Source organism: Oncorhynchus mykiss, chromosome 22, assembly GCF_013265735.2.
Source record: "Oncorhynchus mykiss isolate Arlee chromosome 22, USDA_OmykA_1.1, whole genome shotgun sequence".
In the NCBI taxonomy this organism is placed as follows: domain Eukaryota; kingdom Metazoa; phylum Chordata; class Actinopteri; order Salmoniformes; family Salmonidae; genus Oncorhynchus; species Oncorhynchus mykiss.
Window position 1 is genome coordinate 40,851,522 of NC_048586.1, and position 14,105 is coordinate 40,865,626.

General features: G+C 46.6%; 1 protein-coding gene across 3 annotated transcripts in view; it reads right to left on the minus strand.

Annotated features, from left to right (window-relative positions):
* The window catches only part of LOC110501879 (ly6/PLAUR domain-containing protein 6B), a 47,067-nt gene that overhangs the window by 16,346 nt on the left and 16,616 nt on the right, over positions 1-14,105 (minus strand). The window contains exon 2 of one of the 3 annotated variants that reach the window (XM_036959328.1): positions 6,847-6,901. The exons of 1 other annotated variant lie outside the window; for it this stretch is intronic. The gene's annotated coding sequence lies outside the window, so the exon portion shown is untranslated. Of the gene's footprint in view, positions 1-6,846; positions 7,022-14,105 lie in introns of those variants that run through there. One more of the 3 variants, XM_036959329.1, reaches the window with a different exon arrangement.

The window sequence follows — 14,105 nt, forward strand, 5'->3', positions numbered from 1 at the left end:
TTTGTCTATTTCTATGTCCGGCCTGATATGGTTCTCAATCAGAGGCAGGTGTTAGTCATTGTCTCTGATTGGGAACCATATTTAGGTAGCCTGGGTTTCACTGTGTGTTTGTGGGTGATTGTCCTTAGTGTTACTTTGCACCAGTTTAGGCTGTTTCGGTTTTCATTACGTTTATTATTTTGCACTGTTTGTATTTGGATTCATGTTGCTATAGTCACAATAAACATGGATCGCAATCTACACGCCGCATTTTGGTCCGACTCTCCTTCTCACCAAGAAAACCGTTACAGGTGCCTTGTTTACTTTAAATAGCTGCTCAGTTTACTTTAAACATTGTGCCTGGTTAACTTTAAATATGATGCCTGGTTTACTTTAAATATGATGCCTGGTTTACTTTAAATATGATGCCTGGTTTACTTTAAATATGATGCCTGGTTTACTTTAAATATGGTGCCTGGTTTACTTTAAATATGGTGCCTTGTTTACTTTAAATAGCTGCTCAGTTTACTTTAAACATTGTGCCTGGTTAACTTTAAATATGGTGCCTGGTTAACTTTAAATATGGTGCCTGGTTTGGTGCCTGGTTTACTTTAAATTTGGTGCCTGGTTTGCTTTAAATATGGTGCCTGGTTTGGTGCCTGGTTTACTTTAAATTTGGTGCCTGGTTTACTTTAAATTTGGTGCCTGGTTTGCTTTAAATATGGTGCCTGGTTTGGTGCCTGGTTTACTGTAAATATGGTGCTTGGTTTGGTGCCTGGTTTACTTTAAATATGGTGCCTGGTTTGGTGCCTGGTTTACTGTAAATATGGTGCCTGGTTTGGTGCCTGGTTTACTTTAAATTTGGCGCCTGGTTTACTTTAAATTTGGTGCCTGGTTTACTTTAAATATGGTGCCTGGTTTACTGTAAATATGGTGCTTGGTTTGGTGCCTGGTTTACTTTACATTTGGTGTCTGGTTTGGTGCCTGGTTTACTTTAAATTTGGTGCCTGGTTTACTTTAAATTTGGTGCCTGGTTTACTTTAAATATGGTGCCTGGTTTACTTTAAATATGGTGCCTGGTTTACTTTAAATATGGTGCCTGGTTTACTTTAAATATGGTGCCTGGTTTGGTGCCTGGTTTACTTTAAATATGGTGCCTGGTTTGGTGCCTGGTTTACTTTAAATTTGGTGCCTGGTTTACTTTAAATTTGGTGCCTGGTTTACTTTAAATATGGTGCCTGGTTTGGTGCCTGGTTTACTTTAAATATGGTGCCTGGTTTACTTTAAATATGGTGCCTGGTTTGGTGCCTGGTTTACTTTAAATATGGTGCCTGGTTTACTTTAAATATGGTGCCTGGTTTACTTTAAATTTGGTGCCTGGTTTACTTTTCAGTCATGTTGGCCTCCTTGGTTTGACACCAAGCAGAGGGGATAGTAGAGGGAGAGAGATATGTTCACACCCCTGCACAGATATGGAAGTGTACTGTATACCACTAGCAGAGGAGGCTGGTGGGAGGAGCTATAGGAAGACGGGCTCATTGTAATAGCTGGAATTGAATTGATGGTGAGGAGTCATGTTTGATACCGTTCCATTGACTCCTTTCCAGCCATTACAATGAGCCCGTCCTCTTGTACCTCCTCCCACCAGCCTCCGCTGACCACTACGCAGGAACACTTGGCAAGAAACTGATTCTTCAACTATAAACTGACAAAAAAAAAACAATAGATGTGGGTAACCGTCTCATAAGGCTGAATATAAAACACTGGAGGAGTCCAGCCCAGACCACACAGTGTTACACTTACGTAGCTGACTCACAGTGATACTATGGCAAACGTTAAAACAGAGATGATAAATACCTGGTATCATTCTGTGAGAAACTAAGAATGCAAACTAAACTGTCTAAACCTAAAAGTCATGGTGTGGTTTATCCTGAGGGCAACAGCATTTTCAATTTAGTTAAGACTTACTATAAACTAGGTGGTTCGAGCCCTGAATGCTGATTGTCTGACAGTCATGGTATATCAATCAGGACGTATACCACGGGTATGACAAACCATTCATATTTACTGCTCTAATGACGTTGGTAACCAATTTATAATAGCAATAAGGCACCTCGGGTGTTTGTGGGATATGGCCAATATACCAAGGCTAAGGGCTGTATCCAAGCCCTTAGCAATTGTATATTAGCCATATACCACACCTCCTCATGCCTTATTGCTTAAATAGACCAGTACGACTGGATTTTAATAAGATATGCAGATATTTTCACAATACACATGACTCAAGACTCAATTAAATAATACTGTTTTGACTTCTAAGAATGAAGAGTCCGCTTTGATTGATTTTGATGAAGAGAACCTCCCCTGACAGTTTTTTTCCCTTCTTGTCAAGACCGGATCTAGTTTCAGCCGTTTATTTAAGCCCGCTACGTTAGGTTAATAGTGTAATGACTGTTTATGGTGGCTGTCTCAATTAAAGAGAGGTTTGTGGAGCGGTAACTGTCTACTCAGACCAGCTACATCAAGGAAAAAACAAGTACAGAGACTGCTGAGACAAAAATCTTCAGGCAGCTTTACACTGAAATGTTTCAGCCATTTTCTGTATAGCGTTACACCCTACCAGTTTGGAAAGCCCTGGGCCAATCCAAATTACAGATTTACAGCTTTGTTTTTGTTAACCGTACAGAGGTAGAGAGACGGGGAGTCGCGTCATGACAGGGACTGTATGTAGGTGGACACACCAGTCACTAGTGTCAGCATGGCTTGACAGCCTGGCAATGCTCAGTGACGCCTCGAGGGTTGTGGGTTCCTCAATGGACACGGAATACAATGTGCGTCCCTATTTTTAGCTGCAGCTGATTGTGGGGGAGGAAAATGGGAGAAAGGCTTGAGTCATGGATTCAGAGGTGTTGTAGAACAGGATGTTGGTAACAAGCTGCTGATTCAGGGACAGTTCTGCCTTTTTTTGAACACAACCTATACAATAGCTATATTTTCTTATACACTTTTCGGTTGTGACCTTACCCACTGTCTGCCTTGTGACTAAAGACAACGGAATGGGGGGTGGTGGGGGGAGTTCTGGCTGCATCAGGTTTGCAGAAAGAGAGACAGCTTCCATTGGTACCTTCCTGACCTGGCACAAAAAAACATAAATCTCTATAGAGAGAAACCATCACCTCTACAGAGAGAAACCATCACCTCTACAGAGAGAAACCATCACCTCTATAGAGAGAAACCATCACCTCTACAGAGAGAAACCATCACGTCTACAGAGAGAAACCATCACCTCTACAGAGAGAAACCATCACCTCTACAGAGAGAAACCATCACGTCTATAGAGAGAAACCATCACCTCTACAGAGAGAAACCATCACCTCTACAGAGAGAAACCATCACCTCTACAGAGAGAAACCATCACCTCTACAGAGAGAAACCATCACCTCTATAGAGAGAAACCATCACCTCTACAGAGAGAAACCATCACCTCTACAGAGAGAAACCATCACCTCTACAGAGAGAAACCATCACCTCTATAGAGAGAAACCATCACCTCTACAGAGAGAAACCATCACCTCTACAGAGAGAAACCATCACCTCTACAGAGAGAAACCATCACCTCTACAGAGAGAAACCATCACGTCTATAGAGAGAAACCATCACCTCTACAGAGAGAAACCATCACGTCTATAGAGAGAAACCATCACCTCTACAGAGAGAAACCATCACCGCTACAGAGAGAAATCATCACGTCTATAGAGAGAAACCATCACCTCTACAGAGAGAAACCATCACCTCTACAGAGAGAAACCATCACGTCTATAGAGAGAAACCATCACCTCTACAGAGAGAAATCATCAAGTCTATAGAGAGAAACCATCACCTCTACAGAGAGAAACCATCACCTCTACAGAGAGAAACCATCACCTCTACAGAGAGAAACCATCACCTCTACAAAGATAAACCATCACCTCTACAGAGAGAAACCATCACCTCTACAGAGAGAAACCATCACGTCTACAGAGAGAAACCATCATGTCTACAGAGTGAAACCATCACGTCTACAGAGAGAAACCATCACGTCTACAGAGAGAAACCATCACGTCTACAGAGAGAAACCATCACGTCTATAGAGAGAAACCATCACGTCTACAGAGAGAAACCATCACGTCTACAGAGAGAAACCATCACGTCTACAGAGAGAAACCATCACCTCTACAGAGAGAAACCATCACGTCTACAGAGAGAAACATCACCTCTATAGAGAGAAACCATCACCTCTATAGAGAGAAACCATCACGTCTACAGAGAGAAACCATCACGTCTACAGAGAGAAACCATCACGTCTACAGAGTGAAACTATCACGTCTACAGAGTGAAACTATCACGTCTACAGACAGAGAGAAACCATCACGTCTACAGAGAGAAACCATCACGTCTATAGGAGAAACCATCACGTCTACAGAGAGAAACCATCACGTCTACAGAGAGAAACCATCACGTCTACAGAGAGAAACCATCACGTCTATAGGAGAAACCATCACGTCTACAGAGAGAAATTATCACGTCTATTGGAGAAACCATCACGTCTACAGAGAGAAACCATCACCTCTACAGAGAGAAACCATCACCTCTACAGAGAGAAACCATCACCTCTATAGAGAGAAACCATCACCTCTACAGAGAGAAACCATCACCTCTACAGAGAGAAACCATCACCTCTACAGAGAGAAACCATCACCTCTACAGAGAGAAACCATCACCTCTACAGAGAGAAACCATCACCTCTATAGAGAGAAACCATCACCTCTACAGAGAGAAACCATCACCTCTACAGAGAGAAACCATCACCTCTACAGAGAGAAACCATCACCTCTACAGAGAGAAACCATCACGTCTATAGAGAGAAACCATCACCTCTACAGAGAGAAACCATCACGTCTATAGAGAGAAACCATCACCTCTACAGAGAGAAACCATCACCTCTACAGAGAGAAATCATCACGTCTATAGAGAGAAACCATCACCTCTACAGAGAGAAACCATCACCTCTACAGAGAGAAACCATCACCTCTACAGAGAGAAACCATCACGTCTAGAGAGAGAAACTATCACCTCTACAGAGAGAAATCATCAAGTCTATAGAGAGAAACCATCACCTCTACAGAGAGAAACCATCACCTCTACAGAGAGAAACCATCACCTCTACAGAGAGAAACCATCACCTCTACAAAGATAAACCATCACCTCTACAGAGAGAAACCATCACCTCTACAGAGAGAAACCATCACCTCTACAGAGAGAAACCATCACCTCTACAGAGAGAAACCATCATCTCTACAGAGAGAAACCATCACGTCTACAGAGAGAAACCATCACGCCTACAGAGTGAAACCATCACGTCTACAGAGAGAAACCATCACGTCTACAGAGAGAAACCATCACGTCTACAGAGAGAAACCATCACGTCTATAGAGAGAAACCATCACGTCTACAGAGAGAAACCATCACGTCTACAGAGAGAAACCATCACGTCTACAGAGAGAAACCATTACCTCTACAGAGAGAAACCATCACGTCTACAGAGAGAAACCATCACCTCTATAGAGAGAAACCATCACCTCTATAGAGAGAAACCATCACGTCTACAGAGAGAAACCATCACGTCTACAGAGAGAAACCATCACGTCTACAGAGAGAAACCATCACGTCTACAGAGTGAAACTATCACGTCTACAGAGTGAAACCATCACGTCTACAGAGTGAAACCATCACGTCTACAGAGTGAAACCATCACGTCTACAGAGAGAAACCATCACGTCTACAGAGAGAAACCATCACGTCTACAGAGAGAAACCATCACGTCTATAGGAGAAACCATCACGTCTACAGAGAGAAATTATCACGTCTTTTGGAGAAACCATCACGTCTACAGAGAGAAACCTTCACGTCTACAGAGAGAAAACATCACGTCTACAGAGAGAAACCATCACGTCTACAGAGAGAAAACATCACGTCTACAGAGAGAAACCATCACGTCTACAGAGAGAAACCATCACGTCTACAGAGAGAAACCATCACGTCTACAGAGTGAAACCATCACGTCTACAGAGTGAAACCATCACATCTACAGAGAGAAACCATCACATCTACAGAGAGAAACCATCACGTCTACAGAGAGAAACCATCACGTCTACAGAGAGAAACCATCACGTCTATAGGAGAAACCATCACGTCTACAGAGAGAAATTATCACGTCTATTGGAGAAACCATCACGTCTACAGAGAGAAACCTTCACGTCTACAGAGAGAAACCATCACGTCAATAGAGAGAAACCATCACGTCTAGAGAGAGAAACCATCACGTCTAGAGAGAGAAACCATCACGTCTAGAGAGAGAAACCATCACGTCTAGAGAGAGAAACCATCATGTCTGAAACCATCACGTCTAGAGAGAGAAACCATCACGTCTAGCGAGAGAAACCATCACGTCTAGAGAGAGAAACCATTGCTGAGAGGTGCTGCCGACAAGAATGTGTTGGCTTTTAGAATCCCCTATTAGGAAGTGGAGAGAGGGGCTCGGGTTACCATGTGTGTGTGTATGTATCTGTGTGTGTGTGTGTGTGTACGGAGAGCAGCAGACTCGTTGAGCCTGTCGCAAAGACGCAAAGAGATGCACATTTTCCCTCCCTGTATCATTTCCCTGGAAGGCATTCCAATAATGCCAATAGTTATACAAGTTGACCTATAGGATACAATCACAAACAAATAAAAACATGTTGCAGAATGCCCAGAAGGACAACAGAGATGAGACGCAGAGTGAGGAACATTAACGTAAGGAGCATGCCAACCTAGAAATAACAGAATTACCTGAGATATCCTGATACAATCTTCAGTCAGAGTGTTTCTCTCAGGCTTCAGTCTTCTTTTACATAAAAAAAAGAGGAGAGGTGGTGAGAAAAATATCCCCAGTCTTCTCCCGACACCGTCTGCTCTAAACAAGTTCCTGTCTCTGTTCTCGTCTTCTCCCGACACTGACGCTTCACTGTGGATCATCCTCCATTACAGGAAGTGACTGAGGGTCAGGTCACTGCTCTTTCACAAACCCCTCAGGCCTACTAAGCGCCTATAAAACCCAATGGTCCTTTACTTCAGCCTTTACTGCTCTTTTGTGTGTGGGTCATTCTCCCTCTTGTTTGACAATACCAGGCGGTCAGAGCACAGGCAGGCACAGGGGTTGTAAAGCACTCAGGCTCTGTAGATAACCCTCTGATCAACACCAGGGTCTTAGTGATGGCCATTGTGAGCTACAGGGCCAGAGGTCTCACCTGCTGTGGATGGCCTAGCAAGTCTAGACTAGAGGTTGACCTCCCTTCGGTAGGCCTATAGCCTGGGCTGAACGCTTTTAATAATGACTATTTGAGGAACAACTTGCAGAGGGATTGTCTACATTTTAAAGCAAGTCAGGAAATTGCATTAAAAATACCTTAGCATTATGGAAATCACTGTAGATGCTGTACTAACAGAACACCTGTATTTTCTTCATTTGCTATGTGCTCTCTAAAGTTTGGCCATCAGTCGGCAATATGCAGGTTAAACTATGTTGGTTCACATGACTGGGCTCCCGAGCGGCGCAGCGGTCTAAGGCACTGCATCTCAGTGCTAGAGCTGTCACTACAGACCCTGGTTTGATTCCGGGCTGTGTCACGACGTGATCGGGAATCCCATAGGATGGTGCACAATTGTGTTAGGGTTTGGCCGGGGGTAGGCCGTCATTGTAAATAACAATTTGTTCTCAACGGACTTGCCTAGTTTAATAAAGGTTAAAAAAATAACTGGTCTCATTTAGGGAATATCCTGAAGACAGAGGATTACTGTAAACAAAGCCAGTAAAGTGTGAAAAAGGGACTTAAGAGAATAGCTAGGAGTAAAGCAATCCTCTAGCTTCAAAGGCTGCTCAGAAATCTATGGTATGTCTGTGGTCGGTCAGTCAAAAACACTGTTGGGAAGAATGTGAACTTTCATCTTTCTTTTTTAAAAACTTTGTCTCTCTAAAATCAGATTATGTCAGTCAAGATCTCATCTATAGTTCTCTCTGAAGGCTTTGAAATGCTAATAAAACAAACACAGAGCCTAAACTAATCCAGGTGGATGGAGTTTACTGTGTTTTTACTGCCTGGTAATGGCAATATAAAAGCTACCCTAAGTGTTCTGCGCAAGATTCTTTCCAACACAACTTTAACACAACCATCCGATTAGAGTCAACCATTAGCTGTCACGCCCTGACCATAGTTTACTTTGTATTTTCTATGTTTTGATTGGTCAGGGTGTGATCTGAGTGGGTATTCTATGTTTCATGTCTTGTTTGTCTATTTCTATGTTCAGCCTGATATGGTTCTCAGTCAGAGGCAGGTGTTCGTCATTGTCTCTGATTGGGAACCATATTTAGGTAGCCTGGGTTTCACTGTGTGTTTGTGGGTGATTGTTCCTGTCTATGTGTTTTTCACCAGATAGGCTGTTTTAGGTTTTCGTTACGTTCATCACGTTCTTTATTTTGTGGTGTTTGCATTGATTCGTGTTTTACGTTTGTTCATTAAAACATGGATCGCAATCTACACGCTGCATTTTGGTCCGACTCTCCTTCTCACGAAGAAAACCGTTACAGAATCACCCACCACCAACGGACCAAGCGGCGTGTCAACAGGCAGCAGCAAAAAGAGGAGTTACGTTGTAAGGATTTCTGGACATGGGAGGAAATCCTCGACGGGAGAGGACCCTGGGCTAAACCAGGGGAGTATAGCCGCACCAAGGTGCAGCCGAAGAAGGAACAGAGGCAGCAGGAGCAGCAGCAGCCGCAGTGGGAGAGAGCGTCATGGGAGTATGAATTAGATAATGGTGGACCATGGGCTCAACCGGGAGAATATCGCCGTCCCAAGGAAGAACTGGAGGCGGCGAAAGCTGAGAGGTGCAAATATGAGGAAGTAGCACGACGGAGCGGATGGAAGCCCGAGAGTAAGCCTCAAAAATTTCTTGGGGGGGGGGGGGGCTAACAGGGAGTATGGCTACGCCAGGTCGCAGACCTGAGCCAACTCCCCCTGTTTATCGTGAGGAGCCAAGGAGGAGACCAGAACCGGTGTTGGAGGTAAGCGAAGCAGAGACTGTGAAGGAGTTAATGGGGAAATTGGAGGAGATTGAAATGAGGGAGTTGCTGTGTTGGTGCTTTAAATATGATATTCGCCCGAAGGAGCGTGTCGGGGATTTATTGGCACCTGGGTCAGTGCTCTCTACTCGTCCTGAGGTGCGTGCTAGTCAGCTGGTGAAGACAGTGCCAGTCTCACGCACCAGGCCTCCTGTGTACCTCCCTAGCCTTGCATGTCCTGTGCCAACACCGCTCTCAAGATCTCCAGTACGCCTTCACGGTCTAACCCATCCTGTGCCACCTCCACACCCCAGCCCTCCGGTAGCAGCTCCCCGCACTAGGCTTCCTGTGCGTGTCCTCGGCCCAGTACCACCAGTGCCAGCACCACGCATCAGGCCTACAGTGCGCCTCGCCTGTTTAGCGCTGTCGGAGCCTTCCTCCTCTCCAGCGCTGTCGGAGCCTTCCTCCTCTCCAGCGCTGTCGGAGTCTCTCACCTGTTCAGCGCTGCCAGAGCCTTCCTCCTCTTCAGCGCTGTTGGAGTCTCCCGCCTGTTTAGCGCTGTCAGAGCTTTCCGCCTCTACAGCGTTGCCGGAGTCTCCCGCCTGTTCGGAGCTGCCAGTCTGCATGGAGCTGCCAGTCTGCATGGAGCTGCAAGTTTGTATAGAGCTGCCAGTCAGCAAGGAGCTGCCAGTATGCATAGAGCTGCCAGTCTGCAAGGAGCTGCCAGTCTGCAAGGAGCCGCCAGAGCTGCCAGTCTGCAGGATGCTGCCAAAGCTGCCAGTCTGCAAGGAGCCGCCAGAGCTGCCAGTTTGTAAGGAGCCGCCGGAGCTGCCAGTTTGTAAGGAGCAGCCAGGGCCGCCAGTTAGCAGGGAGCAGCCAGGGCCGCCAGTTAGCAGGGAGCAGCCAGGGCCGCCAGTCAGCATGGAGCAGCCAGGGCCGCCAGTCAGCATGGAGCAGCCAGAGCAGCCAGGGCCGCCAGTCAGCATGGAGCAGCCAGAGCAGCCAGAGCTGTCAGTCAGCATGGAGCAGCCAGAGCAGCCAGGGCCGCCAGTCAGCATGGAGCAGCCAGAGCTGCCAGTCAGCATGGAGCAGCCAGAGCAGTCTGCCAGCATGGAGCAGCCAGAGCTGTCAGTCAGCATGGAGCAGCCAGAGCAGCCAGTCTGTGTCGACCAGTCTCTTCCAGATCTGCCCGTCGTCCAGACTCTTCCAGATCTGCCCGTCGTCCAGACTCTTCCAGATCTGCCAGTCGTCCAGACTCTTCCAGATCTGCCAGTCGTCCAGACTCTTCCAGATCTGCCAGTCGTCCAGACTCTTCCAGATCTGCCAGTCGTCCAGACTCTTCCAGATCTGCCAGTCGTCCAGACTCTTCCAGATCTGCCAGTCGACCAGACTCTTCCAGATCTGCCCGTCGTCCAGACTCTTCCAGATCTGCCCGTCGTCCAGACTCTTCCAGATCTGCCCGTCGACCAGACTCTTCCAGATCTGCCCGTCGACCAGACTCTTCCAGATCTGCCAGTCGACCAGACTCTTCCAGATCTGCCAGTCGACCAGACTCTTCCAGATCTGCCAGTCGACCAGACTCTTCCAGATCTGCCCGTCGACCAGACTCTTCCAGATCTGCCAGTCGTCCAGACTCTTCCAGATCTGCCAGTCGTCCAGACTCTTCCAGATCTGCCAGTCGTCCAGACTCTTCCAGATCTGCCAGTCGTCCAGACTCTTCCAGATCTGCCAGTCGACCAGACTCTTCCAGATCTGCCAGTCGACCAGACTCTTCCAGATCTGCCAGTCGACCAGACTCTTCCAGATCTGCCAGTCGACCAGACTCTTCCAGATCTGCCAGTCGACCAGACTCTTCCAGATCTGCCAGTCGACCAGACTCTTCCAGATCTGCCAGTCGACCAGACTCTTCCAGATCTGCCAGTCGACCAGACTCTTCCAGATCTGCCAGTCGACCAGACTCTTCCAGATCTGCCAGTCGACCAGACTCTTCCAGATCTGCCAGTCGACCAGACTCTTCCAGATCTGCCAGTCGACCAGACTCTTCCAGATCTGCCAGTCGTCCAGACTCTCTCAGATCTGCCAGTCGTCCAGACTCTCTCAGATCTGCCAGTCGTCCAGACTCTCTCAGATCCGCCAGTCGACCAGATTCTCCCAGATCCGCCAGTCGACCAGATTCTCCCAGATCCGCCAGTCGACCAGATTCTCCCAGATCCGCCAGTCGACCAGATTCTCCCAGATCCGCCAGTCGACCAGATTCTCCCAGATCCGCCAGTCGACCAGATCCGCCAGTCGACCAGATTCTCCCAGATCCGCCAGTCGACCAGATTCTCCCAGATCCGCCAGTCGACCAGATTCTCCCAGATCCGCCAGTCGACCAGATTCTTCCAGATCCGCCAGTCGACCAGATCCGCCAGTCGACCAGATTCTCCCAGATCCGCCAGTCGACCAGATTCTCCCAGATCCGCCAGTCGACCAGATTCTCCCAGATCCGCCAGTCGACCAGATTCTTCCAGATCTGCTAGTCGACCAGGATCTGCTGAAACCGCCAGCCAGCCAGGTTCTGGTAGTTTCTACTACCTGCCTGGGCTTCCTCTCAGTGCTGAGCTTCTTCTCAGTGCTGAGCTTCCTCTCAGTGCTGAGCTACCCATCTGTCCCGAGTTACCTCTGTCCCGAGCTGTCCCTCTGTCCCATGTTATCATTGTGGTGGGTAACCTATTTAGGGACGTTTAGGAGGGGGATTAAAACTGTCATGGAGTGGGGTCCACGTCCAGCGCCAGAGCCGCCACCGCGGACAGATGCCCACCCAGACCCTCCCCTATAGGTTCAGGTTTTGCGGCCGGAGTCCGCACCTTGGGGGGGGGGGTACTGTCACGCCCTGACCATAGTTTACTTTGTATTTTCTATGTTTTGATTGGTCAGGGTGTGATCTGAGTGGGTATTCTATGTTTCATGTCTTGTTTGTCTATTTCTATGTTCAGCCTGATATGGTTCTCAGTCAGAGGCAGGTGTTCGTCATTGTCTCTGATTGGGAACCATATTTAGGTAGCCTGGGTTTCACTGTGTGTTTGTGGGTGATTGTTCCTGTCTATGTGTTTTTCACCAGATAGGCTGTTTTAGGTTTTCGTTACGTTCATCACGTTCTTTATTTTGTGGTGTTTGCATTGATTCGTGTTTTACGTTTGTTCATTAAAACATGGATCGCAATCTACACGCTGCATTTTGGTCCGACTCTCCTTCGTATGAAGACGAAACTCGTTACATTAGCTAGGAGTTACAGTATTTATTTAGCCATTTTACAGCATGATGTTCATCAATTTCTCAACTTTGCCTTTGACTATGAAGGCTGATACTAAAACTGTGTGTTATATACATCGCATGTTATATTTAAGCAATAAGGTACGAGGGGGTGTGGAATATGGCCAATATACCATGGTTAAGGGTTGTTCTTATTCACGACGCAACGCAGAGTGCCTGGATACAGCCCGTAGCCGTGGTATAATGGCCATATACCACAAACCCCTGAGGTGCCTTATTGCTATTATAAACTGGTTACTAACTTATTTAGAGCTGTAAAAATAAATGTTTTGTCATGCCCATGGTATACGGTCTGATATACCACGGCTGTCAGCCAATCATCATTCAGGGCTTGAACCACCCAGTTTATAATTAAGCAATAAGGCACGAGGGGGTGTGGTATATGGCCAATATACCACGGCCAAGTGCTGTTCTTATGCATGACAACGCAGAGTGCCTGGATACAGCCCTTAGCCGTGGTATATTGACCATATACCACAAACCCCCAAGGTGCCTTATTGCTATTATAAACTGGTTACCAACGAAATTAGTACTTGTTGTCATACCCGTGGTATATGGTCTAATATACCACGGCTTCCAGCCAATCAGCATTCAGGGCTCGAACCACTCGGTTTATAGTCTGTAGTTTCCTGTCCTACATGGTGCACTACATTGTTTTACAATGACAACAAAAACATGGCGGGAGATGAAAAGACTGGGGGAATCACCTTGGTACTAAATTTGTGCGAGTCCATTCATTTAACCTAGAAAATGGCTTATTGGCGTGCCAGAGACAGCCCTCTCATTAAACACAGCCCCAGGGGGAACAGGTCGACGGTACAGTCTCAAACCAACACTTAAAGCTACCTTGCCTTCCCCCTGGCCATTTCAGGTGGGTATACAGTGATACAGTGGAGGACGTGAGGTGATGTATTGAGGTAATAAATTGGCGAGGGTAATGTGTGGTTGTTATCTGACCTCGTCCTTTCATGCCTCAGTGAGAGGCGAGGGGTGGAGCGGAGCAAAGGGGAGGATCCTGATTGTTTGCCCCTTGGATATAGGTTTGTTTTTCCTGCATGCTGAATCTTGGGTCATGCTGGTTCTGAAGGACGTTCCAGAAAAAGAGCGGGAAAGAAAACACCCTTCTACTGTTAAGTGATTCATTCCGGTTGCATCATGTTAAAGATGATGTCACGTTCTAGACAAGAGCCAAACATGGCAGCTTCTAGTTGCGCTGTCAACAGTGCAGAAACTCCATCTTATGTGGAATATATTGGCAATGGAATAATTTGTGTAGCTCTCAAAGACATTCTAAATGGGGATATTGAAGACAGAAACGCAACATTGTTGCATTTGAATAAATTGTCTTGCATTAGCCTAATAAACGTCTAGCAGTCTCATTCAATGGGCAAAGATTAGGAAATGGTTTGAAGACGCATAAAACAAATCTGACTATGACCGAGGGTGAATTGAATTCACTTATCCTTCAAAGTGAAGTGAGAAGAGAGATACTTTTCAGGAGGAGGAGCAAGGAATCCATATAAACAGGTTTAAACAGGTTCATCCGTTTCAGATGCCTGACCATGCTTCAGATGCCTGACCATGCTTCAGATGCCTGACCATGCTTCAGATGCCTGACCATGCTTCAGATGCCTGACAATGCTAACAGAATGACGGTTTGTTTGTGCCATCATTC